A 25881-nucleotide genomic window follows, 5' to 3' on the forward strand; every position below is an offset into this window, starting at 1 on the left:
GCCAGCCTGTGCCACTTTCCTGTCACCTCGGTGCCACCATGGCCCTCGGCTGCCCCACAGCCCTCAGCCCCAGCAGCAGCTCAGGGTCACCGTCCCTTCGGCGCCACCGCCCCCTCAGTCTCACCGTCCTTCAGCAGCTCCTCAGGGGACAGTGCCTGGGGCCAGCGGCAGCTCCCACCGCTCCAGGGACAGCCGGGGCTGGAAGTGCTGCTCCACCCGGCCCGGCCGCCAGCTCGGACCCAGCACAGGGACAGGGGACACAGGGGGCACCAGGGGAAAAGCAAGAGGTGAAAAAGGCAGCCGAGGGGGGAAAGAGGTAAAGATGCAGCCTAGGCCTACACAAACATCAACCTATCCATCAGAGTCTCCATCTAAACATTCCTATTCCTCTTACTATATAACTATACACATTTATAAATCTAACTTCATTTACATATATAGATGTATATGAATTATAAAATATAATTATATCCCATCTATAACTGTATACATATCCACACTTAACCATGTAGATCTATCAATATATACCCATATAAATAGAACACTATAATCTATAAATGGAACTATAACCACTAATAAATAGAACCGTAGATATCTATAAACATATCTACAAGCAGAGGAGTTCTACCTGCCTGATGGTCACAGGCTCTCCCCTGTCTCTTCCTGCCATGCAGGGCAGCCCTCCTGGAGATGTTGGTCAGATGGCATCTGGGAAGCAAAGGCAACGCTCAGTCAATATTGGCCCTTCTGCACCTTTCCCTTGGGCAGCAATTGTCCTTCTACCAGGGGCTGTCAAAGATGGCCTGAAAGGCAGACTCTCACTTGGCAATTCGAAGCAATCTCTCCTTAAAAAGAACAGGGACCATTCCAAGTGTTCAAAAGTGTGTTTCAAAACATTGAAGTATCTCGATAGTCCCAGCACTCGCAGTGCAAAGGGCACCCACAAGAGCTTGAAACACAGACAATCCCAGCTGCCAAAAGGAAGCCCAGCCTTGTTCTTTCTTTTTCTTTGAGGACAGAGAGACCTCAGTCCTCACTGAAATGGCTGAAGCTGAAGGTGCTGGGAGCTGAGTCCTGAACCAGCTCCATTACCTGGCATCTACAAACTGCCCTCTGCAGTGAGCAGCAGCTGCTCCAACTCGACCATCAGCTCTGGCAGGAAGGGCTGGGAGGGACAGAGCTCCCTACGAGGCCTGCAGGCTGCACCAGCTGGGCTAAGGAATGGATCCACAGTGCTCCTTCTCTCCTCTTAGGCCTCCCTAATCAGGGGTCATTCAAGCTTTTCCTTCTGATACTGGAGTTACTGTGATTTTTCAATTGGTTGGCCTCTGATGTTGTGCTCCTTGTTTTTCTTGTGGGTCAGGACCACTGGTACTACATTTAGTCAGTGATTTGGACTTCTACCCTGACTTTTTGCTCTTTTTTTCCCCTGCTCCTTCAAGTGTTGCTCAGCCTGGCCTCCCCTGGCACCCTGCAGCAAATTTATCCACCAACTTCAGCACAAAACTGGGACACCTGGCTTGGTGACACAACTCCCACAAGGTCAGGTTTATTCCCTGCTCTCTGCCCCAGCAGAGGACTCAGTGTCAGAGCCTCTGGAGAAGCGTGGAGGGCAGGGCTCAGGGAGGTTGTGCCCGTGCAGGATTTGAACTCAAGGCACCAGGAAGCACCAACCCTGCTCAGAGCAGCCATCTCACAGCTCTCTAAACCAGTGTGGGCTCTGTCCTCACCAGGCTCCTCGGGCTCCTGGGAACTGTTCCTGCAGCTCTCGGTGCCAGATGAAGCTTCCTCTGCTGCAGCTCTGTTCACAGGCTCCCCTCCTGAAGAATCAGGGGCAACACCAACATTGTCCTGAGCAGAAAAACAGAAAGAAAGGAACCCAAAGATCACTCACTATTTTGCTGGAATCATATCAGGGATACAATAACTGTCCTTCTCCACTCCCAAGGGACATAGAGACCAGAGGAGGGAACACTGCCCACACAGTTCACATGACAAGCCTTTTAAACTCAGGATTCAGCGGGCCAAGGTGAAACTGAAGCTCTTACAAAATGACCTTTGAGACAAAGTACGAACACAGAAAACCAGAAGACACCAAGCGAGGGGACGTGCCCCCACGCTCTGACCCTGCCTTACCCCAGAGCTGTGAGAAATCAGCCAGCACAAAGCCAGGGGCTCTCCTTGCTGCCAGCACAGCTGCCAGCAAGGGCAGAGCCCGCTCCCAGCCCTGCCCAGGGCTGTGTGCTGCAAACCCACAGGCAAAGCACACATTTCTGCCTGGCAGTCTCAGCACCCCCAGCCAAGTGCTCACACAACCCATCACAAGGTGCTGCTTCTCTGAGCCCTCTGCTGCTGCCCCGCGTGTGTCATCCAGGCAAACATTGATGCACCAGGCTATTTCCAGGATCACATTTGTGATCAGTGGCAAAAATCTGTAAATCGTTAGGGTAGGGAAAAAAACCAACCCAAAAGACAGGAAAAGCCAGACAACCAAGTAGCGTTTCTGTTCCACTGAGGAAGTTGGACACAAAGATATTCTCCCTATGACCAGTTCCAGAATATTCATCTCTTCTGCCATAGCCCGTCCATCAGAACCCTAAAGATTCTGAAGATGGTTCTGAACCTGCAATGTTTCCTTTTATTATGGAATAAAATGCTTCTCTAAACTGCTATGTGTGACTTTACAGAAGACAAAAGTCATGCCACTTGAGAATAAGGTATTGGTAAATCCAAAAAATCCTACTTCCCCCCTTGAGTCATCATCACAAATGTACTGCAGGCAATGGGTCGGCACATCAACAGAAAGAGAGACATTCTTTGGCCAACACGTGTAATAATCTGCAAAAGGACAGAGAGCTGCAGCTGCAGCCCAGCCCCAGCCACGGCTCTGGGAGCGCCCACACGCATGGCAGGGCTCACACAGCAGCAGCAGCTGCAGCCCAGCCCTTGCTTTGCCTTGGCCTTCCCACCCAAAAGAGGCACAGCCCACATCTGCTGCAGCTGCAACAGAGGCACCTCTGGCATGCCCCTCCCTGCACGGGACACTTGGCCTTCAGTGCCACTTCTCCAAACACTCTTCTCCTCTTTCCCAGCAAGTAAAACCTCTTCTTCATTTCTTCTTCATCTTCTCTTTTAGAAATCTTTCTTTACCAAGAATAATTCAATAACTAAATAATAATGAAATAAGTTCAATTCAAGAAGCCTTTGCTTCTCAACCGTGTAACAAGGTTCAAAAGCTCTCAGTCCAGCCCCTTTTATCCCAATCCAATGGAATTACCTGAGCAGAGGGAGATCTTTCAGACAGGGACCTCCTGATCTCCCGAATCATTTTCTCTACGGCAAGGCCTAGATCTGCTGGTGGCCATTCCTCCTCCCCAGGTGCGTTCTGTGCGGAGCTGGAGGCCGTCCATGCTGCACAGGCTGCACTGCCGGGTGGAGCGCTGGGCCCTGAAGTGCCCGGGGTGGCTGCAAGAATCCAAACACATTGGTCAGGCTCCACAACGTGGCTGTGGGACACAGAGCTCTAGTGCTGCTGTGGATCAAACATCACGGGAAGCACACAGGAAAACCAGGCAGAGAATCTTTTGGCCTCCTAGGTGCCCCTTCCTAGTAGGCTTGACAACTTCTGGCCGAGAATGACAGAGCCTTGTGGCAAAATACTTCAAACGGTCACTTTTCATGACCTTTTGGAAAAACAAGGCTACAACTCTTTTCCTACCTCATAGGAAAAGAGGCTGGGGGCTGCTGCTCCCTGTGGAGCTGCTGGAAGCTGCAGGGCTGGATTCCAAGCACCTCCCGTTCGGCCGGAGGCAGCTGCTCCCCATAGAGCTCCTGCAAGCGGCTGCAAGGTCCCTTTCGCCGGGCCGGCAGCGCCTGCTCCCTGGGCAGCAGAAGGAAGCCGCTGGGCGGGCGCCCGGCCGACAGCGGCGGCCGCTCCCTGGGCAGCGGCTCGAAGCGACCGCTCCCCGTGCCGCCCGTCCGGCAGTGGCTGCGCCCCGGGGAGCTGCTGGGAGGCGCAGGGCGGGCGCCTGCTGCCCTCCCGGCCCGCCGCCGGCCGCTGCCTGTTGGCCGCGCTTCAGCGCTTCATGCGGAGCAGGAGGTCAGGGCGGTCGTGGCGAAAGCAGGGGTTGCTGTAGTGGAGCCAGGCCCCGGCATCACCCAGAGCAGCTGAGCCGACCCAGCCCGGCACCTTGCGGAAGCCGCAGCAGTAGAGCTGCCGCACGAAGCTGCGGAACTGCGTGGCCCTGAAGGTGTGCGGGACCGGGGCCAGCCCATGGCCATGGCCCCTGTGGGCGTCGCCCGAGTTGAGCAGCTCCTGCTCGAAGAGGGAGCGGTCGATGAGCAGCCCCTGGGCCCGGCTGTCCCAGCGCACGGAGCGGACGCGGGGGCTGTTCACCAGGCGCCACAGCTTGGCGGGGAAGGTGCTGGAGCTGAGCCCAGCGGGCAGCGGCAGCTCCGCCGTGGCGCTGATCGCCGACTGTGGCCACAATGCGGGCCGGCCTTGGCGGGGGCAAGCGCGGCAGAGCCGGGGCTGCGGGCACAGCGCGGGGGGACGGCTCCGGGCTGGCCGGGCTCGGTGCGAACCCCCTCGTTCTGTGGCTGCAGTCATCCTTCTGCCTTGGCTTTGCGGCACAGCCCCGAACCAGCAAGACAAGCGCTGGAACTTTCAGAAAGGTCTAAATTGAGGAATCCCATCGTCTTTGCCTTCACTGGACAAAGTCTTGCCCTTTGTCCAGTAAAGGCAAAATCACTCTTATTTCTGCGTGCCTGAAGGGACGGAAAAGATGTTAGAAAGAGTAACTCAAGTATTTTTGTTGAGGTTGCAAACAGAGTTCCCCACTTCAAAGTAGAAAGGTTAAATCGGAGAAGGGGAAATGGTGAAGAGGAGAGAATTGACATTCTTTTTGCCCCTTTTCCCGCCAACCGGTTCTTTCTCGTGGTCCTCGCCTGTCTTCAGCAAATTTGGCACATTTATGATTCTTTGAAGATAGAAGAAGCAACAGAAAGGGGCACCAAATTTGTCAACATTTTCATCAAAGCTAAAAACCTGCCCCTGGAAGGACGTTGCTTTACGTAAGGGATTAATTGCCTCCAGTTAAAGTGAACTCATGCAGGTGTTTTCACTAAGAGGTTTTGCATTTTTCTTCCCTCAGTAAAAATTTCTTTTCAATGTAACCTAACAAAGGTGGTCTTGCAATGATCTGTGCTTAGTGTCACTGGTTCTTTTTATTTTAATTTCTCTCTTGAACTAGAAACAGTTTTCATAGCAGGAAATAATAGACCTTTAATCTAATTTAGTTCCTGCCCCTTTTTAAGGGGTACTGGGTGGGGCACTGGGGCTTTTTAAAATGTCCTTACATCATTTAACCATGAGGGCTCAACCCTATCACTTCAGACACTGTCCTGTGCGTGACATGCTGACACAGGAATTGTTGGTCTCCTCACATTCTGGAGTAGCTTTTTGGACTGATTGTTTTAAAGATGCTCTGTCATCTCTGTGTGCTGGCTTTCTCAGAAAAATTGAAACCTACTACCTAGAAAATGTCTTCCCAATTAATCTTAAATAGCTTAAAACAGACCCTGAATTTCGAATGATCCACTTCAGTGGGATGGGGTTTGTCTGTCTTTAAACACAGGGTAACAACCTTCACAAAAATTATCCCAGCAACTGAATTACAGCACAATTTCTAATGAATAGGCAAAAAGGAGAAGACAGGAGTTCAGAAAAGAAGGGATCTCTTTCTTCATGTTTCGTGGCCCTTATTTCCCACGTGTCCATCTATGTGGTGCTTCATCAAGAAAAGCCTCATTTTGAAGACCTCCTTTGTAATCTCTGTGGCTCATGAGAAGCACATGAATACTAGCCCTGTGCCCTACTAGGGATGTGGAAACAGGTGGCTGAAAAGTGGATTGTCCATTGGAATCTTGAGTCACACCTGTAGTATACTTACAGTTACATTGACTTTGCCACAGTACTCTATGGCTAAGAATGAGAAGTTACTCTTAGCTGTGTTTTAAGGATACTGAAACTTAAAAAGAAATGTGCATATTTTGTGTCTGGCAGCATGATTCTTCCCCATGACTCTTTTCTGTGGTACTCTTAGAATTTAATATCACTTACAAATATCACAAGGTAAATGATGGACGTCACATTTCAGTGTTTGGGCCAAAAATTGGTTTAAAAATTAACAACAGAAAAGGCTGTTAATTTTGAGGAAAGAAAACTCCTTAAAACTGTGGTATATGGTTTTAGATTAGGATTTTTTTCTAAAAATGACTTCTTTCCACTTTAAAAATAATCTGTAAAGAACCTAACTCAATGTACAGGCCTGATCATTTCAAGTATGATTTTTCCACATCTTTTCTTTTTCCCTATATGGCACTGTAACTTTTGAGTCACAGTTTTTACCACTTTGAAAATGCAATTTTAGTGTTTTTCCTACTGGTGAATATTTACCAGTTCCAAGTTAAAGAACAGACAGTTCTTAAAGTGAAATATGTTGTATGTAAGTAGTTTTTTTCACTAATCTCCTGGTATTACATGCAACAGGGGCAACATTGAAACAGTCTATACAGACTTCTTTTTGAGAAGCTGTTAGAAATTATTAATATTTTCAGTATATCTGCCATACATTAGTGTGTGTTTCAGCTGAAACTCTCCTCTGGGCTCTACTGCTAGCATGTAAGATCTCCTTGCACTGCAGGAAGACACAATTTTCACTTTCTGATTTGTATGGAGCTATGTCACTGCCTTCACCTTTTCATCTCACATGCTTGGACAAATTTTCCTCCTGTGACAGCAGTATCCCTTAAGGTGATGTAGGTGTGGTGGGCATGCAGCACACAAACATTTCCTGATCTTCTGGGAGCTGGTCCTGAATCCATCCTTTCCTGTTTATTTCTACACTATGCTGAATCATGATTTTAGCTGAGGCTTAGAACCAATTTGTATTGAAGTTAGATACACCAACGATAGGTTAATGATTATTAGGTGCTTAAGCTAAAGCTAATTGTTTTATTATGAGCTCATCTGCAGAAAGAAGTGGAGCAAGCGAACCATTCTAGGAACATACTGAAAGCAGTAGAACAATGCCCAGCACCTGGACTCTGTGTCAATCCATCACCAAGCAGGGGGCCTTGGATCATGCCAGAGGGTCACAGAGACCTGTTGAAGACATTCCTGGCTTCATCCCTGGGACTACTGACCCAATTCAAGAGAAGAATTGTGCACACATGAAAGACTAATAACCTCATTTTAATACAAAGTGGGGATGGGAGGTGCTATTATGTATTGTTTTGGGAAATAAATATATATTATTTTGGGAAATAAACAGAAGGCAAAAATCCTTGTGGGGCGCAGTCACACATTTCGGGAATGACTACCCCTGTGCCACCTGCCAGCGTAATGAACATACCACGTTCTAACTTTGACTAGTCAGAGAGTCTTTGTCCGTGATTTTCAGTTTTAATGAGTCACAACTTGTGGCAAAGGGTGTTCCTGCCAGTGTTTTAGGCTACCTGGTCTAACCACAGCACCGTGAATAGTAAAAGCTGAATAAATAAATGTATATTTTTCTGACCAATTTACTTGTATTTGGACTTACATGGGTGATAAAAGTGAGAAATTCCTGGCAAACAGATTCCTGGGAAACAAGTAGTAAATCGTTTGATTTAGCTTATATTTCTTGGATTCCTTGTCTACAGAATGGGAAAGAGAATCTTGCTCATTTTCTTCCTTCTTACAGTGTGATCTTAACCCACTATAGGAACACCTTGACTCCAAATTTTACTTTTACAAAACTAAAAATATTTGCATAGGAGGTAGTATCCCTCAGTCAAAGGCAGTCTTGCTGAAACACCAGGTACAGAGTACCCATTCTTTTGACTCCAGTGAATTCAAAACACTGAAACCAGCACTTAGGGAGCCACCTTATTCTCTGGACTTTAGAGTGTAACAAGAGGGAACATAAAGTCTTTTATACAAAAAACAAAACTGCAAAGCAAAAAGCTATGGTAACTGCTTTGAAAATGCACCTCAGTTTGGGGATGAACTTGGTGTGATATGGTTCTTTGCTGAACTTCATAAGCAACTTCTGCCTCTTTCTCTGCTTCCTCACTTGTGTTTGTTTTGCCTGCAAACACCACTTCAGGCTGGTCTGTGCTGCTCCCCCCTGACTAAAATCTCTCTGCACATTCCCAGCCTTAGCTGAATATCTCCAGGAACTGTTTTGTGTGACAACTGCACAGGTCTTGGTACCTGAAGTTGTGATGCCCTGGTTTGGGTCACCCTGTCTGCTGCACGTGCTGCTCAGGTCTGCCAGGATTGTTATCCTCCCTCAAGTGATCTGAGCTGGTGGAAGCGTGTCAGGGACATTTAAGAGCCCAGGTAGCTCAAGTGGAAGAAATTCTCATCATCTGTGCCCATTCAGGCCATCTGTGACTCTGCCAAGGAGAAGTGGCATTTGTTTCTTGGGAGCTCCAGGAGGACTAAAGGTCATGATGAAATATTCTGGTGAGGGCTGTGGCAAAGGAACAAAACTGGGACTAGGAGGAGGTTTCAGTAATACTCACATCTTGTTCTGGCTGCTGTCACTGCCTAAGGTAGCTCAGAAGTAATTTTGGAATACTGCTCTTGGACTTTAAGTGGTATGGACTATTCCTCACCCAGATGTGTGGCTGTGAGCCTGTGTGTTTATCAGTGACACAAAAACTGGGAGAGGCAGACAAATTCTGCAGGCCTCCTGGGGTTCAGGTGCCCTCCTGCATCCTTCTGCTTGCTGGAAAAACTTCTTGCCAAGCAATGGAAGATACATCTCCCTCTTGTTGTCCAGGAATATCAGCTTGGCCATCTGCCTCTTGCAGCTCATGACAAGGGAAGTACTGGGGACCTGGACATTCCATAGACTCAAAACATCATCTCATATTTGCTGTCCTTCAGTAAAGAATGTCTTCTTATCAGAGGAACTTGAAGACATTCTAGACCTAAACCGAAGTAAAATAGAACAAAAAACTTAAGCATATGTTGTAAGTATTTATGTTATTAGTATTTAGAAAATACAAATATTTGCAAAAGGCTCAAGTGAATAAATGAAGAAACAAAGCAGGGTTTACTCTATTAAAGCTAGGAATGAAAGTCTGCCTCCTTATGCATCCAACTGCTTTATAGGTGTACACCTGCTAGGGATTTTACATTTCTGTATACTGTACGTCTCAGGCTAAAACCATATGAAGACAAACCAAACCAAACCAACCAAATGAAAAAAATCTACAAAAATTCCCAACCCCAAACTAAACTAAACTAATCTAAAGTAACAAAGAAACAAAGAGAAAAAAAAACCCCAAACACCAATCCCCAACCCCCACCACCAAACCAAATGAAAAGTAGGTGGAGGATCTTGTTTCCTCCACCTGTATAATGTTTCTCCTTTGACACAAGACAGTTTAGACCTCTTTTTGAACATAAAAGAAAAACATACATTCTAGGTAGCAAGATTAAATTCTCACCTGAATAAATAAGAAAGGAGGACATTTTAGTGTGGCAAGAATTTTGCCCTTACTCTTTTGCAAATTAATTGGTACCTTACTTTCCTGGAAACATCACTTCTAGATATGTTATTACAGTCAGTGCTGAATCAGCCAAATAGTAGCTCCTTGTCTGCTGATGAATAGTCATAATTCTCAGGGTATTTTGGTATGTGGAGATAAACAGGTGAAAAGGAGCAGAAGCCATTTCCTCTGAACTCCTGCTGTTTATGGGAACAGGTATGGACTTTGGGGATGTTTGTTAAAAACACTGCACTCCAGCAATCAAACTCCACACATTCAGAGGTCTGAGGCACACTCAGTACTTCCTGGCACCAGCTGAGGACTATGTGCTTCTGTAAAGCCAAAATGCACAATTACCACCGCTAAGGTTAGAGCAATGACATTGTTTTAGAATTAGGCAAATTTATTGCACAAAATTATTTTGATGTCAGAATGTGATTTTTCAGACAGCAGAGCAAATGATGGAAATTGCAATCAAATGTGTCTGTTTTAGGTAAACTAGAATGCAAGGCTGATATTTTCATTCTGAGATTTAGATCTTAATTTTATTTGTGCTGGACAAACAATTGGATATACCATTTCAAGGAGAAAGAGGTGAAAATATTTTGAGAAAGGAGGAGCATGAGCCATCTTACCATGAAGAGAAGAGGTCTCACATAGGCCCAGCTTTCTGCCACATGGCCAATCTGATTCTAATTCTGAACCCAGTGGAGAGCAATAACCATTGTTATGTTTGCCCAATTATTCCATCATAAAAAACCCCAAACAATATTAAAAGTAGTAGCAATATTAATTGAATAGTTAAAATAAAAAAATATAAAATTGGATACAATATAATTAGATCAAATTAAGTGATAATTTTGTTCCAATAATAGCGCATAAGCAAAAGATATCTGTGGGGTACGGAGTGCGGGGTTCAATGACCCTTGCCACTTCACGTACAAGCTTGCCAAGTGAAAATCACCCCTTATATGCCATGTGTCAATACCATCTCCTCCCATTTTCGGTTCGTCATATCTCTATCTCCGCCCTCATTACCACCTTTACCATGCATGCACCACCACTCGGTTTGGTGGTCGCACAAGTCTTTGGGAGTCGTCACTGATGAAGGCCCTGGAGTCTTCTTCGTTGTCCTTTAATTCACCTTTGGGTTACCCATGTGCACCAAGCCAGTACAATGTAAGCCAAGACTAACGTATCACTGCATCTGCATATCAAGGCAATAATCAAGGCAATCCCTTATAATTAGCATTTTCTGGGACCCAACCAGGTTCTTGCTCATTTTTAGCAACTGTATCTTCAGCTTCTTTCCTGTGGTCCTTGAGAACATCTGCTGGGAAGGGGGCGGGGGTGGAGCCCCTCCTCTCCCTCTCTTCTTTGGCATTACAACTTTTAACTATTTTATTATTCTCAAATATTAATTACTGTATCAATATTGATTACTGTTTCAATTTTTATCAGCATGAATCATACCTATTTATCACAACCATCTTCACTTAAGTAGTGGAAAAGGGAATGTACTTGCTTGGGTAAATTGATGTTTTTTAGTAAATCTTTGTCTGACCATGGAAGATGAAGGAAAAAGACAAAAATTTAATGACACCATTGGAAAGAGGTGGGAAAAAAATGATTGACGATGGCGTTGTTCTCTTCCTCTGGTCTGAAATCAACACAACAGTTTTCAAAGTTCAAACCTGAAATCACTGTCATTCTGGATAGTTTAATTCCTTTACATCTGTTTTATTTATTAGCATCAATACCTTGAACTAATAACAGTTATTACAAACCCCTGTTTAGACTGGAGTGTGCTGCTTTTTTGTTTTGTGACTCATAGCATGTCTATGGTGTTCATTCAGTTACTTTCTCTGTTACAGCAATATTGGAATGTGATCCCAATGTTGCCGGATAGAAGGTGCCTGGCTCGTCTGGCCCTTGCTGCTTGAGCAGACACAGCAACTGAGATGGTTTTCACCTCAGAGACACCTTTGGCTGGCTCGATGTTGCAGCTGGCACTTGGAACAAGTTCAGGCATGCTGGAACTCAGTGTTACCTCTGGTGGAGAGGCTTCAGGTGAGGTGAAGTGAAAAGGAGCTGGGTTCTGCTGGAGGGTTTCGATCCAGAGCTTTATTCCTGGTACACAGATCTCTGAAGCTTGTAACAGCTCCCACAGAATGCCGGGCCGCGTGGTCCCAGTGTCCTTTTAAGCCTGGGGAAAGGGGCAGGGGAAGGGGTAGGTGTGCCACCCACCAGATAGGAGGGGGGAAGGCTCAGGGGACAAATGGCACTTGGATGGCCCAACTGTCCCCAGGGCTGAGAGGCATCTTTTGAACTTTGCCAAACAGATGAGGGCCTTGCTGGCCTACTGAGATTGACAGACAGCTCTCAGCAGGAGGCAAGGGGAGGGGAAGGGAGAGGTTGTTGTTGGCCCACCTGAGGGAGGAATTGGGATTGCATCACACTGCAACACAGTAAGATCTCTCTCTCTTTGGAAAGGCTTGGATTTCTACTCTGTTGTATGGAACAAAGCTGGTTTTCACAGATGTGTGTCCACCTGGGGAAGCCTCATCACAAGCACAGTAAACTCAGAGTGTTCCTTCCTGCCTTGAGGAGTTTTTGATTTCCAAACACACCTTCTTCCACTCTGTCTGGAAACTGCATGGTTCACACAGACAGCATGGTTCTGATATTATCTTCTCCATAATCTAAATATAAAAACATCTTGCATGCACAGTCTTATAAATCTGTTTACAAGGAAACAACATTTACCTTAGGACTCAAATCACCACTAACTGCTTTAGAAATACTATTACTCATTTGATACTTCTTCAGGGAATCTACAAAACATCTCCACCATTACTAAAGATACCAAAATGTTGTTTGGCCCTGAAACTACTGGGAGGCTACTGAGAGGATGGGGGAGTGGCACCAGGGCACTTGTGGTTTCAGGACCCTTTGTGACATGCTGTGACATAGATGCTGCTGATGAGATGCCATGTGGCAGTGTGTCACAGGGCCTTTAACTACCCACCATGCAATGGGTGCTGGCAGCAACACCCACAGTGCCTGAAGGATGTGACAGGACAAGGACACGATGAAACAGCACAGGACTCTGTGAGGATCCCCTGAGCAGCCACCTTCCTCCTTGCTGACCTTTTGTTTTCTGTAGATTTCTCCTGCCCCTATGTCCAGATCCATCAAGGCCAGGCAGCAGCATGGCAGAGGAAAGCCCTCCAGAGTTTCTGGGCAGGCCTGGGTGAAGCAGGAGGAGGAGGAGGAGGAGGAAGGCCCTGGGGCTGCCCCCAAATGGCCTCCTGAAGAGATGGAGACGTTCCAGCTGCTCCGGGCCGGTGAGTGGCAGAGCTGGGTCGCAGGGCCAGTGACTGCAGCCGGCCTGGCCCCATCCCATCCCCTTGGACATGCCCAGGGATGATGAAAGGGGAGGAGGGCGTGGGGCCGATGCCCCATGGCAGTCGTGCTCCATTCACCGAGCCTCCCTGTGCTGGGCCTGCCTCAGGAGTGTGGATCCAGCGGGGCTCAGCTGTGTTCTCCAGCCTTTCCCTCAGCTCCTCAGCTCTCGCTGTGCCTGCTCTTTGCCAGAGCCAGTCGAGGACCTGACAGAAGACCAGAAGGACACCCAGAGGCGTTTCAGACATAGAGCTCAGGTACCCACAGCCGTCCCTGCCAGGTGCTCTTGCTGTACAGCTGAGCAGCACCGCTGTGGACAACTCTCTCTTCTTGGCCCTTCCTCCTGCAGAGTTTTTGGAAATACGTCAGGAAGGATGAACGGGAAGAGACCACCATTGCAGCCCTTGGGGGCATGGTACGCTGTGACCCCTACAACGCTGAGGCTTGTGCTGCTGTGCTGGATTTGCTTGCACAGACGGAAACCTCCAATCTGAAGCGTGTAAGTAGCTGTGGCTAGAGCTCGAGCCTCTGGGGATTGTGTAGTCCCACAAGCCAGGTCAGATGGGCACCCAAAAGCTGTTTAGGCCAGCACAATGTGGTGGGGAGCCAAGCGATTCTCTGCAGAAGCTGTGCATTTGGCTCAGTCTGGTAGCAATCTATTTCCTCTTCCATATCTCCTCCAGGTGCCAACCATTGTGAAGTTCATCCACCAGTGGCTTGTGTCCAACAACGATGTGTCTTCTGAGCGCAGACTGGACAAGTCCCTTTTAGAGCTGACCTATGCACACCCCAGTGATGTGGTTGTGACCCTCCTGTGCTCTGCCCCATCATGTGAAAGGTATGGGGCACATCTGCCTTTAGAGCCCATTAGTCTGCAGACCCCGTCCCATGTAAGCTGTTAGAGTGATGGAGAGTTCCAGGACCCTCCAACTGCTTCATTTCCCAGTGAAGCAGTGGCGTGTCAGTCATAGAGCCTGTTGCCATGCTCCCTCCCTACCCTCAAGACTGTCTCTTGGCCACCTGCCCACCGGCAGGGACAGGATTGCTGGGTGCTGCCAGAGGGAGCTGAGGGCAGAGGCAGAGCTGGGGACCAGCCTGTGGCTACCTAGGCCACAGGATTGGGTCTGAGACCCCACTGACTGAAAGCTCTGGACCTGCAGAGCTGCTCTGACCATGTGGAAAGTGCTCGTTTCCTCGAGCAGGACTGCAAAGATGGTGCTGTCGGAGTTGCCCTGCATTCTGGAGGACTGGCCGGAGCACAGCACATGCACCTCTGATGGGGACAGAAAGAAAGTCTTTGCCCTGGCTGTGAGTTTCTCCCCAGGTCTTTTCTTGCCCCCAGGGTCACTGTTCAGTCAGCTCTCCATACTCCCTAACCTCTGCATCTCCTTCCCTCAGATTCACTGGAAGCCTGGGCTAGGGGCAGGTTCAGGGGCAGCCAGGCTGGCGCCTCCATGGCCCAGAGCAATGCCCAAGCATGGTCTCTGGATGTTTTGTTTTTGCAGGCAACCAAGGCACTGTGGGAGATCATCCATCTGCCCTTGTCCCCAGAGGCATCAATAGTGGCCCCCTCCCTCTTTGTGGCTCTGCTGGTCCAAGTTTTCTGCAGCACAGAGCAGATGCCAGAAGGCATCAATCTACTCTGGAGGAGATGGCAGAAGAGAGAGCACTTTCCCACCAGCCCCAAAAGGTGTTCTTTCCCAGTCTTTCTGTCTCTCCCATGCCCCTGGACCTTGGGCCAAGGCTTTCTGTGTGACCTGAGCTTTGCCCTGCACACAGGTTTGCGGTGCTGACAGTGAAAGCACTGCTCTGCCGTCTGTGGCTCGAGGATGTGGTGTTGGCAGTTGAACGTAAGAGAGGCTGGGACACACTCCTCAACAATGACACCCACCACTATGCGGTGGGTCTGTTGGCCAGGTGAGAGCCTCCTTCTCCTAGCTGCCCCCATCATTTCTACACTGCAGATGGGGCAGCCCACACTGTCACCAAAGGATGGTGCAGCAGGCAAAACGGCTGGGAGAAGCAGATGCACAGGAGCAGCCATCTCTCAAAGCATACACATTGCCTCCTGCAGCCCCTGGGGTGATGGCACAGAGCAGGGCAAACTGTGCATGCAGCCCCAATGAGGGCAGCTGGGGCAGGGCAGGTTGCACTGAGGGGCAGTGACAGAGCCTGGGGGACATGGTTCCCTGGAGGCTTTCTGCCTTGCTGATGTTGGGCATTGCCTTTCTCTTGGTGAATGGTGGCAGGAAAGACCAGGCCTGTGTGAGTCAGTGTTGGAAGAAGCTTGCTCACCTTGCTCAGGGTTGATGTTGCCTTCTTCCTTGTTGCAGAGAGATGCGCCATGTCTCCAGGTCCTTCCGGGAAATGATCGCACACTACTTGGTCATGCTGCTCAGAAGGGAGGAGTCATGCTGGCAGGTCCCTGCCATGGCATTCCTTGTCGAGGTGATCCTGATGGCGAGCTCTGCCTCGCTGAGCTGCCTCCTGACACTCCATCTCCTGCAGCCACAGCTGTGGGGGGAGCCCTATCAGTGGAGCACAGAGACTCTGCTCTGTGCCCTTGGCCTCTTGCTGCAAGGGTGACATTTCCACCTCTGTTTCCTGCCACCCTGGTGCCACCCCTCACTCTTCCATCATGGCTCCTCAAGGTCAAAGGATCTGAGGCTGCTAAGGGCTGGAGGGCACAGCAAAGTGGGTGAGAGATCTGTGCAGGGAGTCCAGAGGCTCTGCACAGCCTCTGCTGCCTTTGGGCTGGGCGGCCTGGGACCCTGCTCCTGCCCTGTGTGATGCTGGGGTCCTGCCAACTGGGAACCCCGTCACTGTATGATGCAACCTGTGTCTTTCAGTTCCTGCAATGCTTTGAAACAGAGGAAATGGTTGATACCATCCTGCAGCTCATGTCAAGTCATCTGCAGAGTGACTGCAAAGAAATGCGTCGCTTGGTGCTCAGAGGCCTCCTTGTGCTCTGCAAGTGTCCCTGGAAGGTGAGAAGAGCTGGCTGAACATGTGCTGGCAGCATGGGGCTGGGTAGGGAATGCAGGACCTAGAATGTGGCTGGGCTCTGAGGGCTGTGCCAGCTGCTCCCAACATTTTGTCTCCCTGTTCAGCTGCCCAAGTCCTTTGGAGCAGACCTGTGCCTTCTGGGCCCCAAGGCTGCAGAGTGGGGTTGCACCACCAGAACAGTTTTGTTGGAGCAGCCTTCCATAGCTTTGCAATACAGCCTTGTGCTCCACACAGGCCAGAAGGTTGCAGAGCTTTCCTGAAAGCCTCGTGGAACTACTGGAGGATGCAGATGGGGAACTGGTTAGGCTGACCCTCTCTGTGCTCAGCAAGATGCTTCAGGACAAAAAAGTGACAATTCCTGTCCCCACTGGTCTGCAGCTGACTGAGGCACTCCGGCCACTCTTCGACAGTGTAAGACTATACCCTCTATCATGGCGCTGTGTGTTGCCAGGAATCTTTGTGCCCTGTGGATTTTCAGGCCCCTGCCCAGGTGGGCCAGGAATAGCCAGTGCTGAGGTCTTGCCCACTTCCTTTCCACAAGGACATCAGCCATGTGCAACTTCTCTCCATTTGCCTCTTTCGAGAGATGATAGTCTACCTAAAGAAAGAGGGAAAAAATTTCCTGAAGATGTGTGTGCGCAAGAGTCTGCTTCCACTCTTCTACCACCTGTATGACGAGAACCAGCGTGTGGCAAAGGTGAGGATTCCAAGCTGCCTCCTGCCCTAGTGACTTGCAGGCTGCAGCTCTCCAGCCTCCTCCTGGCTTTGCCTGCAGGGACACAGATCCTTGCTCCAGGCTGTGGTACCATCTCCTGGTCTCTGCTGCTCTTTAGACTTCCCTGGAAACCCTGCTTCAAGCGACCAAGTTTCTGAAGAAGAGGAAGTTCAAGAGACGTCTAGAGAAGAACAAGCTATGGAAGTGTAGTATGTGCCTGGTAGGGATGGCTCCAAAACCCAAAACACAGCCTGAACAAACCCTCTGTCTGCAGTACCCAAGGCCTGTGGGGCTGGTAGCTGTGCCCCTGCCCACTCCTGCACTCATTGCGACCAGCCTGCACCCCACATGCTGCTTCTTGCTGTCAGCCTGTCAGCTCACAAACTCTTTTCCAGACTCCTTCCCCCAGAACCCAGGGGGCCAATGGAGCCCTGGCCCAGTTATTCTTTGGCAGCAGACTGGCATAAAGGTTCACTATGGAGTACCCAGCCCTCTGTTCCCATCAGACTCTGGCACCATCCAGCTGCTGTCTAAGCACGAGAGCCCAGTCCTGGGCACAGGGGCAAGCTGGTCAAGGCACAGAGTCTGTACAAACCCTTCCCTTCCTGCTCTTGCACCGTCTCCAGCTGGCAGAGGACAGAAAAACAACAGACGAGTACTGGCGCCAGTCCCTGGCATACCTGCAGAGCCCACAGGAGTCCATGCGAGAGATCGCCATCAAGTTCCTTGGTGAGCCACAGTCCCAGGGGCACTCCTGTCCCACTGCAGCTTTGCCCCAGCCCTGGCTGCTGTGCTGGCAACAGGATTTAGCCCAGTGACTTTAGAACCCTGGCTGAACAGGGGGTTCAGGGCCACAGTGCCTTGGGGCCACTGCCATCCTCTGTCACCCTGAGGTTTCACAATCTTGGAAGGTCCTGAGCTCAGCCCTGCCAGGGGAGGAGGGCATATGGCTGGGCTGGCAGCACTGGTGTGGGGGAGCTGAGTCACTGGGGCCATAACAGGGTCTGTGTTCCCAGGCCTCATTGGGCAGCGCATGAGGGAACGTCGGCAGGAAGAGTTCCAGATCATCTGTGATGGTGAGTGAGGTCAGTGGGGTGTCAGCTGGGGCTGAGCAGGGAGGAGTAGAGAGCCAGGAAGCTTCAATTCCTGCCCCATCTTGTAAGAGGTCTGTTCCCTGCGCAGATGAGGTGCAGTGCAGGCAGAGCAGAGAAAGATTTAAGGGGCATATGGGATATTTGTAGCCAGCACCTTCCAGCTGATTCCATTAGCACCTGCTCTCTCCTGGCCATGGGAAGAACTGGATGGGAAGGCCCTCTTGGATATGTCAGGAAGGGTCCTGGGGACTCAGCAGATCCGTGGTCTGACCCTGTCTGTTCTTCTGTGTTCCAGCCCTTCTAGGCATGGCAAATGACATCAGCCCCTCTGTCTCAACCCTGGCAGATCAAACACTGCACAACCTAAGAACTGTACAAAGAAATGGATTGCCTGGCCCATTGCAGCTGCTACAAGACCTGCTGTGCAGGGTGTGTAGGAGATAACCTTCCCTCTGGGTCCATGGCCAGCCATGCTTTGCAAGCTGTGAGCAGAGCTGATCCCAGCAGCTGTGTCTGCTGGGACCACCTCAGCCTGCAGGAAGGCCAAGTGGGTCCTGGTCTCTCCTGACCCACAGCACAGCTTTCTTTCTTCCCAGCATTGAAATACAAAAATTGTATTATCACATCACACAGAGGGCCAGGAGCTTTTTATTTTGGCTGCAAGTGTCCACAGGGCATTGGGGAAAAGGAGAAAAAGAGTGTTTTGCAGCAAGCAACCTGGCTACTCAGGCAGGATGGTAGGAAAAGTGTCTGGAAGCTGCATCTTAGTACTTAAGTTGTGCTGCTGAAGCTTCTGACAGAGCTGATGGGCAGATCCCAGAGCTGTGGAGAGTCCTGGGAAATTTGTCCTTGGATATGTCTACAAATGCTCTCCTAGCCATGAAGTGCCATCTGTGTCCTGTCCATATTTTACTGCCTTGACTGTTGAGTGTCTGAGCTGCCTCTTGAGGCTGTTACGTGTTATAGGTAAAAGTTATGTTAAATTAGGGTATAGTTCAATTATATTGTATGTATTATGTTATATGAATTGTATTATGTTAAGACTGGGGGGGCTGATTACAATGTGCTGGGAGAAGGGTCTGGGGTTTGATGGAAGGGCGGTCAGGCGGGGCAAGGCGAGGTCGAAGAGGGATTGGATGGAAGATCTGACCAATCATTCAAAGCCCTGCAGAAACGATTGGTCCAGAATGAACGGCAGTAAAGACCAATGAGAAGCCAGGAAAGGGATCAATCACCATGCGGATCCCAAATGGACCAGTCCTGGACTCGAAGCGGGCTATAAATGGGGGAAGTTTGGTTGGGTTGAGGTTCTTCTTTTTGGAAACTTGCATTTTTGGGACAGCCCAGTGCACTTAGGGGTAGCGCACTGTTCTGTTTTTGGCTCGCTGTGTGGGTTCTTGGGCTTATCCTGGGTACTCCGTTCCTTGCAGCTGTTTTAATAAATGAGAACCTCTTTCTCCAGAGAAAGTTTGGCCTTGTTCATATTTGTAACACTCACACCTCCAGCTTTGGCTGTAGATGGCTGAGCTGGAGTGGGCATGGGGAAAGGCCTGCAGGCCCACAGTGATTCTGAGTCATGAGCCCAGGACAGCAGTTCCCTGGCAGGTTGGTTTCTTGCAGTTCCTTACTTTCTCCATCTGACATGGGCACTCTGTCTCTTCTTTCCTCCTGGAAGACCTCCTTCTTCACAATCCTACATTCCAGTCTTAATCTCCCTGAACCAAAAGTGTCGGATCTCAAGATCTCAGTCCTGAGGTGCTGAGCCACCGAGACCACCTTGGGGGGCTCGGGAGTCCTGGAATGTTGCCAGAAGTGTCTGGTAGCTGGACTTTAACCCTACACAGGAGACGACAAGGATGAGGGCTTCACCGGGTAAATGGTGAAGGGATTAGTTAATTAGAGGGTGAGACACAGGGTTTAGGATTTATGTACAGGGGGGTTTAGAGGAGTAAGATGGAGGAATTGGGGTGTGTCCTGTCCTTCTTCTTCTTCCTCTTCTCCTCCATCTTCTTTGGCCACGGTGGCACCTTTGGATTGGTTATTACTGAGAGTGCACCGAGTTATAAGAATAAATGGTATTGGGGAAAAATGATAAATATTGTACACGTAACAATGGGTATAAAGATACGTGGCTGCCCGGGAGGGCAGACAGTGTGCTCATGGCTGACTGCTGAGCAGATCTCTGTTCGGCTGAAAGAACATCTTTTAGATAAACAATTAATAAACATAAAAACCGAAAGAAGAACTGAAGCCTCTTCTCGTCCTTCGATACGCGGGCTGCCCCAAGGCCACCTTGGGCCTTTCCAGGCCCCTCAAACAGCCGAGATAAACCGGACACAAAAGTTAAGTCCCAAAACAGCAATTAAGGAACCACTCAACACGTGCAACTGCCACCCTCACTCAAGCAAAACACCACAGCACTTCCTGTTCCACCTTCAGCTTTTTTCCCATAGTGAGTGGGAAAAGACTGTCATTTTTAGTACAACTGTTGTCTCTGTTATCAAATTAATTTTTAGTAATGTTCCTGTGACTAATATCCCATTCCTTCCCCTCTGTATCTCACAGCCCAGCTGCAGCTTTCTGCTCCTTGATCCTCCTTTGCTCTTTGAGAAGGGACTGCCACATCTCCCATGACCTAAGTCACCATCTCAGGTCTCCTTGATGTGCTCAGCACTGGACAACCATCCTTCCCAGAACATCCTTCCCTCTCTGCCCAGACCTTCCTGATTCAGGGCGGCATCCCAAGTGAGCTCCTAGAGAAGTTTTTGCATGTGACTCCTCACCAGTGTGTCCTTATTGTGGTACAGGACAGCCTTGTTAATGGGCGCTGCTGGGAAAGCAGGCTGAGGCTGGCACAAACAGGTCCTGCACTGCAGTGCAAGTTTCTCAGAGCACTTGTCACAGGCCCAGCCCTGCTCCCAGCTCTGTGCATTCTACCCCAACAAACAAGAAACAGCCACAACACGCAAGAACTTACTGCTTTTGGAAATGGATTTATTTATCACTATCACTAAAATAATCATCGACCTCTAAAATAAAGTATCACTAAAATTATCCCTATCACTAAAAGTGTCACTATCCTCATCACTATTTATCGCTATTACTATCACTAAAATAACCATCATCCTGGTATATAAAGAATTCCTCCTGGTACTGATTAGAGGGGCACCAGAATGCTGTGGGCAGAGGAGACTCCAGGGAAATCCAGTAGTCCCGTGAAGCCCCCTCAGCCAGAGCACAGTAGGGACACATGGTCAGAGGTGACGGATCTGCGTGCATGTTCTTGTATAGCTGGGCCAGCTCTGCTGCAAAGACCTCAGGAAACAGGCGGCAGCTGTCCCTGAACCCGTTGGCTTGGGGTCCCTCGCCGCTTCCTGGTCCTTCTCCTGACTCTGTTTCACCTGCACCTCTAGGCTGACCATGGTACTCCCAGGAAGAGTCAATGTGGACTTGTTCTAGTGCTTCTTTGTCTTCCTGGGCCCTCCTGTAGAAACAGATTTCCAAGAAGATTCCTCATAGATACGAATTTGGAGTACAGTTAAGCATTGCACTGCAATGATTTCCACAGAGCCCTGCTAGGAGCTGTCTGGGCACTCCAGCATGGTGCAAACACTTCATTGCCAATATCAGCAATGAAGAACTCACATGTCTCTCTTCGGCAGCCGATACATGACGACGTACCAAACCACTGCTGCAAGCAGAAGCACAGCTGAGGCTTCAGCTGTCCCAAGGATGTAGTACTTGCTGTGGTCATGGTGTCCAGAAGTCTTGGCTTTTTGCCTAGCAGCTGACCCTGGCAGGACAAAAGAGAATGTGAGAGACAATGTTTGTGCTCTGCACTAGGGATAACCCCACAGTCTTGAGTCAGATGCCCAAGGATTGCCATGGATATTGAATCAGGATTGACATCTGCTATTGTCTTCAGAGATGGGTTCCTCTGGCGCTGGTGTCACAGCCTCAGGGACCAAGAGGGATCCCATCAAGTTCTCACAGGGAAGAGCCCAGTTTTTGCCATGGAGCAGCACTGTCCCATGTCTTTTCCGCTAAGCTACAGGCCAGGGCTGTGTGCTGGGCAGCTGCAATTCATCCATGGAGAACACTGCAGGGATACAACAGAAATGCTGTTCTTCTCCCAAGACAGCATCACCTGAGCACTCACCTGAATATTCCTCAGGCACATCAAGTTTGCTAGTGTCCTGGATTGGTTGGCTTTCTTCATCTGAGCCTGGAACACTGTCATTTTCTTCCACAGAGTGGGTCTCTGGCACAGTCTCAGAATCTGTCTCTTCAGAAAAAACATTGGACACTTTAACCAGAAGCCAGTGTTCCTTACCAAAAGCATGGTGCCATGGCCTGGGCATTCTGGCAAGTGGCACTGAGGAGCCTACTGTCCCCAAAGACAAGAGGAATTGACAGCTGGATTTTCTACAATCCAACAAGAAATGCAGACCCAAACCACCCACGACTTAATCAACCAAATGACCCGCAGAAAGAATGCCTTCTGGTTCACCCTCATACTTGGGGTCCAGCTTCAACCCATCCCTGAGCCTGAGGTTTGGCAGGGATAGCCAAGACTTTCTGGGATATCATTTCTGCCTCCATGTTGTGTTGAGTGTGTGGAGAACACAAAATTAGCATAGGCCTTTTCCCAACATCTGGATGCCAATGTTTGCACACAGCAGCTCTGACCAGTAATGGTACAACTGCAGCAGCAGCTGGAGATGCCCCTGGCAATCATCTGGAAGCACAGCTGTGAGCAGACATTGTGGTGGACCATTTCTATGGCTCACTCCAGGAGATGTCAAATGGAGCGTCCCTGCAGCAAGACTCTGACTGAGCACTTCTGGCTATCCAGGATTCAGCACACCCTACAGGAACCAAAAGCTTGGTGTCCCAGGGTTAACAGAACAGGATATACTAACCAGATGGGGCTTCATCCAAGCCTGTCAGGAGCTCCTCTGCAACGTCAGGGAATCCTTCAGGGAATCCTTCAAGGAATTCTTCAGGAACCTTGTCATAATTCTTCCCTATGTTAGATTTACAAAAGGATGTTACACCTATGAAGGTGTATTTCTCATGAATAACACGGGGAAAAGGAGTTGTCATTCTTGTGAAGGCAGTAGAGACTGACTACTTACGCTTGAGGTACCAGCTTGGAATCAGCACGGCATCTGCCTCTAGCTCAGGGATTGAAAAAGCACTTTCTGTGTCCACAACTACAACCAAGCACACACAAGAAATTACCATCACAATTACTCCTCTCATGGACACACCTCAAGGCCTGGATGCGGAAGGTACTGACAGGGCACACACAGGTGGTTCTGTATTTTCACAGCTGCAGGGGGTCTGGCTGCCCTTGGGACAGAGCTGGCAGCTCTCACATGAAGTGAAAAGCCATGGCATGCCCACACGACCCCCTCCAGCCTTGGAACCAGGCCCGGAGGGTGGATAATCAGTGCTGAGTTATCATCACTCAGCTGAGTGATAGAGAACCAGTGCTGAGGTTCTGGGCCTGAACTGCCCCTTCCCTACCTCCTTGCTCCTTAGGAACCTCTGTCCATGCTGCGCTCTAAAGCAGCTACAGCCCCTGACTCATCCCCGGTGTGAGCCCCACTGCCCACACCATAGTGGCCTCCTGGCTCAGCCAGCCCTAGTCCTGGCCCTGCTGCTGCCAGCCAGGGCTATGTGCTGGCCCCTGCATGCCTACCTGCTTCCTGCCCAGCTGTTGGAGCACTCTGGGCATTCTGGGCTTGCAGGGCCAGAAGAAAGAGGAGCAGGAGGTAGTGGGTCAGGCCCATGATCCCCCCTGCTCGCAACGTTCTGCTGCTGCTGCTGACACTACTGCTGCTGCTGACACTACTGCTGCTGCAGTGTTGCCCAGAGCAAGCACTGAACAACACAGTGGAGCTTTGGAACCTCAGATCCAACAGAGCTCTGTGACCTCATGACAAAGTGGTGTCTCTGAAGTCCCCAATGTATGCCCATGTTGCCTGTGAATTCCTGGACCTCCCCTCTATTGAATTTCCTTATTTTGCAAAGGATAGAAGGAGCAAAATGGAAAAGGGTCAATGTATTCTGGGAGGCAGCACTGTGCAGGGGAATGCAGAGGCACTCATGCCTTATTCCTCAGAAATCCCCATCAGAAGCCCTCTATGAAGGCTGCTGTAAAAAACTCAAATGCATGTGTCTTTCTTTGGTAGTGTTTTTGTCTGACAGCTTTCTGGCAAGAAACCTGCTTTTCCCATTACTTCTGCTACAGTTTTATCACCTTTGATAGCAGCACTACTTCCATCCTCCACTGTCACGTAAACATGGGTGTGCAGTGCTCACGCTTCTCCCAAGTGAGTCTGGTTGATTCCCTTTCCACTTCCAATCCTACTTCAAGCTTGCTAAAGGAGCCCCGCTAACTCCTGAGCCAAGATCCTTTTTCCCTTTGAGGCAGTAGCCCATGTGCCACCATCAGGCCTGGTGTCATGTAAAGTAACCCACGGTCAAAGTCCCACACTCCTGCTGGGAACACCATGGTGCCTGGGATTCACCTCTAGACCCTTCCTGTGTCTGGGTCACTGCAAGTGGCACAAGTAGATACCCCATGCGGCTCAGATCCCTCAAGCCATCATCCGGAGGCCCTGATCTCCCTCCTGCTTGTCCTTGGACACCATGAGGTACTGCCACAGGACACACATAAATGTGTCGGCTGCTGCAGATAACAGTTAACACGGGTGGCCTTTTAGCTGAACAGCTCTTCTGGGAAGGAAATATTCATTACTTCTGTGTGCCAGGCACGCTATTTCAGAATCTCTTGGAAAGCCTTAGAGAGTTCCTTTGGTATAATTGCTCCTGAAGCACCAGTTAAGCCCCAGGTGTTTAGAGCTGCAAGCACAGAGGCACTGCCAGATTTCCACTCCTGGGGTGTCTCTCCAAGGCTCATAAGCAGTCTCCAGCTGACAAGCTGCAGAAACTCGGCCAATGCCATCCTCTGGAATCAAGCACAGATCACTGCTCACCTTGAAGGCTGCAGCACATAATGAGCAGGGGCCGTACCAGGTTGGAGGGTGTCTTGGTGACATCTCCTAGCCAGAAGCCAGGCAGGCTGCCCAGCTGCCTCGGCGTTGGGTCTGAGCACCATCTTGGGCCTGTTATAGATGGATACTGAGTTGATTGGCTCTTGCAATTAAAAGAAAATTATTGTGTAAATATTAAGAAAAGTTTTAGTAATGTATAGTTATGTTATTGTAGTTTAGATGTCCACTATTCTCCCCATAGGTCTCTTCACCCCCGGTGTATTGTGACCATCAAACAGTCGGGATTGTCTAGAACAGGTAAAAAAGAAGATGTGCACAGGTGGCCCTTGCTTGGGGCATTTGGGAAAACCTTGTTGCTTACGGGCTGCAGCATGGCAACACCTGATCTCCAATGAAGTTACAAGCAAGCAGTCTCCACCGATAAATGGCAAAGAAGAGCTGACTGACAGACTTTTGGAGGGGCCAGGGCTGGCTGATGCAACCCCCCCACGGGTATAAAAGACTGAGCATCCATCTTGATAATGAACTGGCCAGGTTGAATCCACGAGAGTACTTTGCAGCCATGCAACTTTTTCCTTATATAGTCACTTTTTGTAATTTTGTTAAGGTTTAATAAACCTTTTTAAATTTTCAAAGTGAGCAGTTGTTTCTCACAGGCCCTCCATTCCTGCCCGAGGGGAGGCACCGATGAACACTGCCCTTCTTTGTTCCTTAGCTGGCCATACACCCAGTCTCTCCCTTAGCGCACTCTGCAGCTTTGTGCTGCTGGGCGGCTCGTCACCAGCTGTGGGAGCAGTGTCCCCAGAGCAGCTGTGGTGCTGCTGAAGCCGCCTGCCGCGTGTGGCACGGCGGGGAGGCAGCGCCGCCCGCAGCCCGCGGCCTCCTTGCCCCCCGCTGCCGCCATTTCGCACGGGGGCCGTGAGGGGCGGGCACGGGGCTGTGGGGCTGTGCCGGCCCCGCTTCCCGGGCCGCAGCTCCAGCTGCTCCCGCTGGCTCGGAGCGGCCCCGCTCCGGCCCGAGGGCCGAGGCGCCTGTCCTAGGCCCCATTGGCCGCTGTCGAGCCGCTGCAGGAGAGCTCCCCGTCGTGTCC

At 49.8% G+C, this 25881-nt stretch overlaps 1 long non-coding RNA gene across 1 annotated transcript; it reads right to left on the reverse strand.

Annotated features, from left to right (window-relative positions):
• Positions 1-627: 627 nt before the first annotated feature.
• On the reverse strand, positions 628-3453 carry LOC135459966 (uncharacterized). Its single transcript, XR_010443129.1, has 3 exons — positions 3278-3453; positions 1731-1851; positions 628-708 (listed from the first exon to the last, which is right to left on the reverse strand). It is a non-coding gene; the product is annotated as an uncharacterized LOC135459966 (long non-coding RNA).
• Between the last annotated feature and the right edge of the window lie 22428 nt (positions 3454-25881).

Source organism: Zonotrichia leucophrys, chromosome Z (assembly GCF_028769735.1).
Source record: "Zonotrichia leucophrys gambelii isolate GWCS_2022_RI chromosome Z, RI_Zleu_2.0, whole genome shotgun sequence".
Taxonomy (NCBI): domain Eukaryota; kingdom Metazoa; phylum Chordata; class Aves; order Passeriformes; family Passerellidae; genus Zonotrichia; species Zonotrichia leucophrys.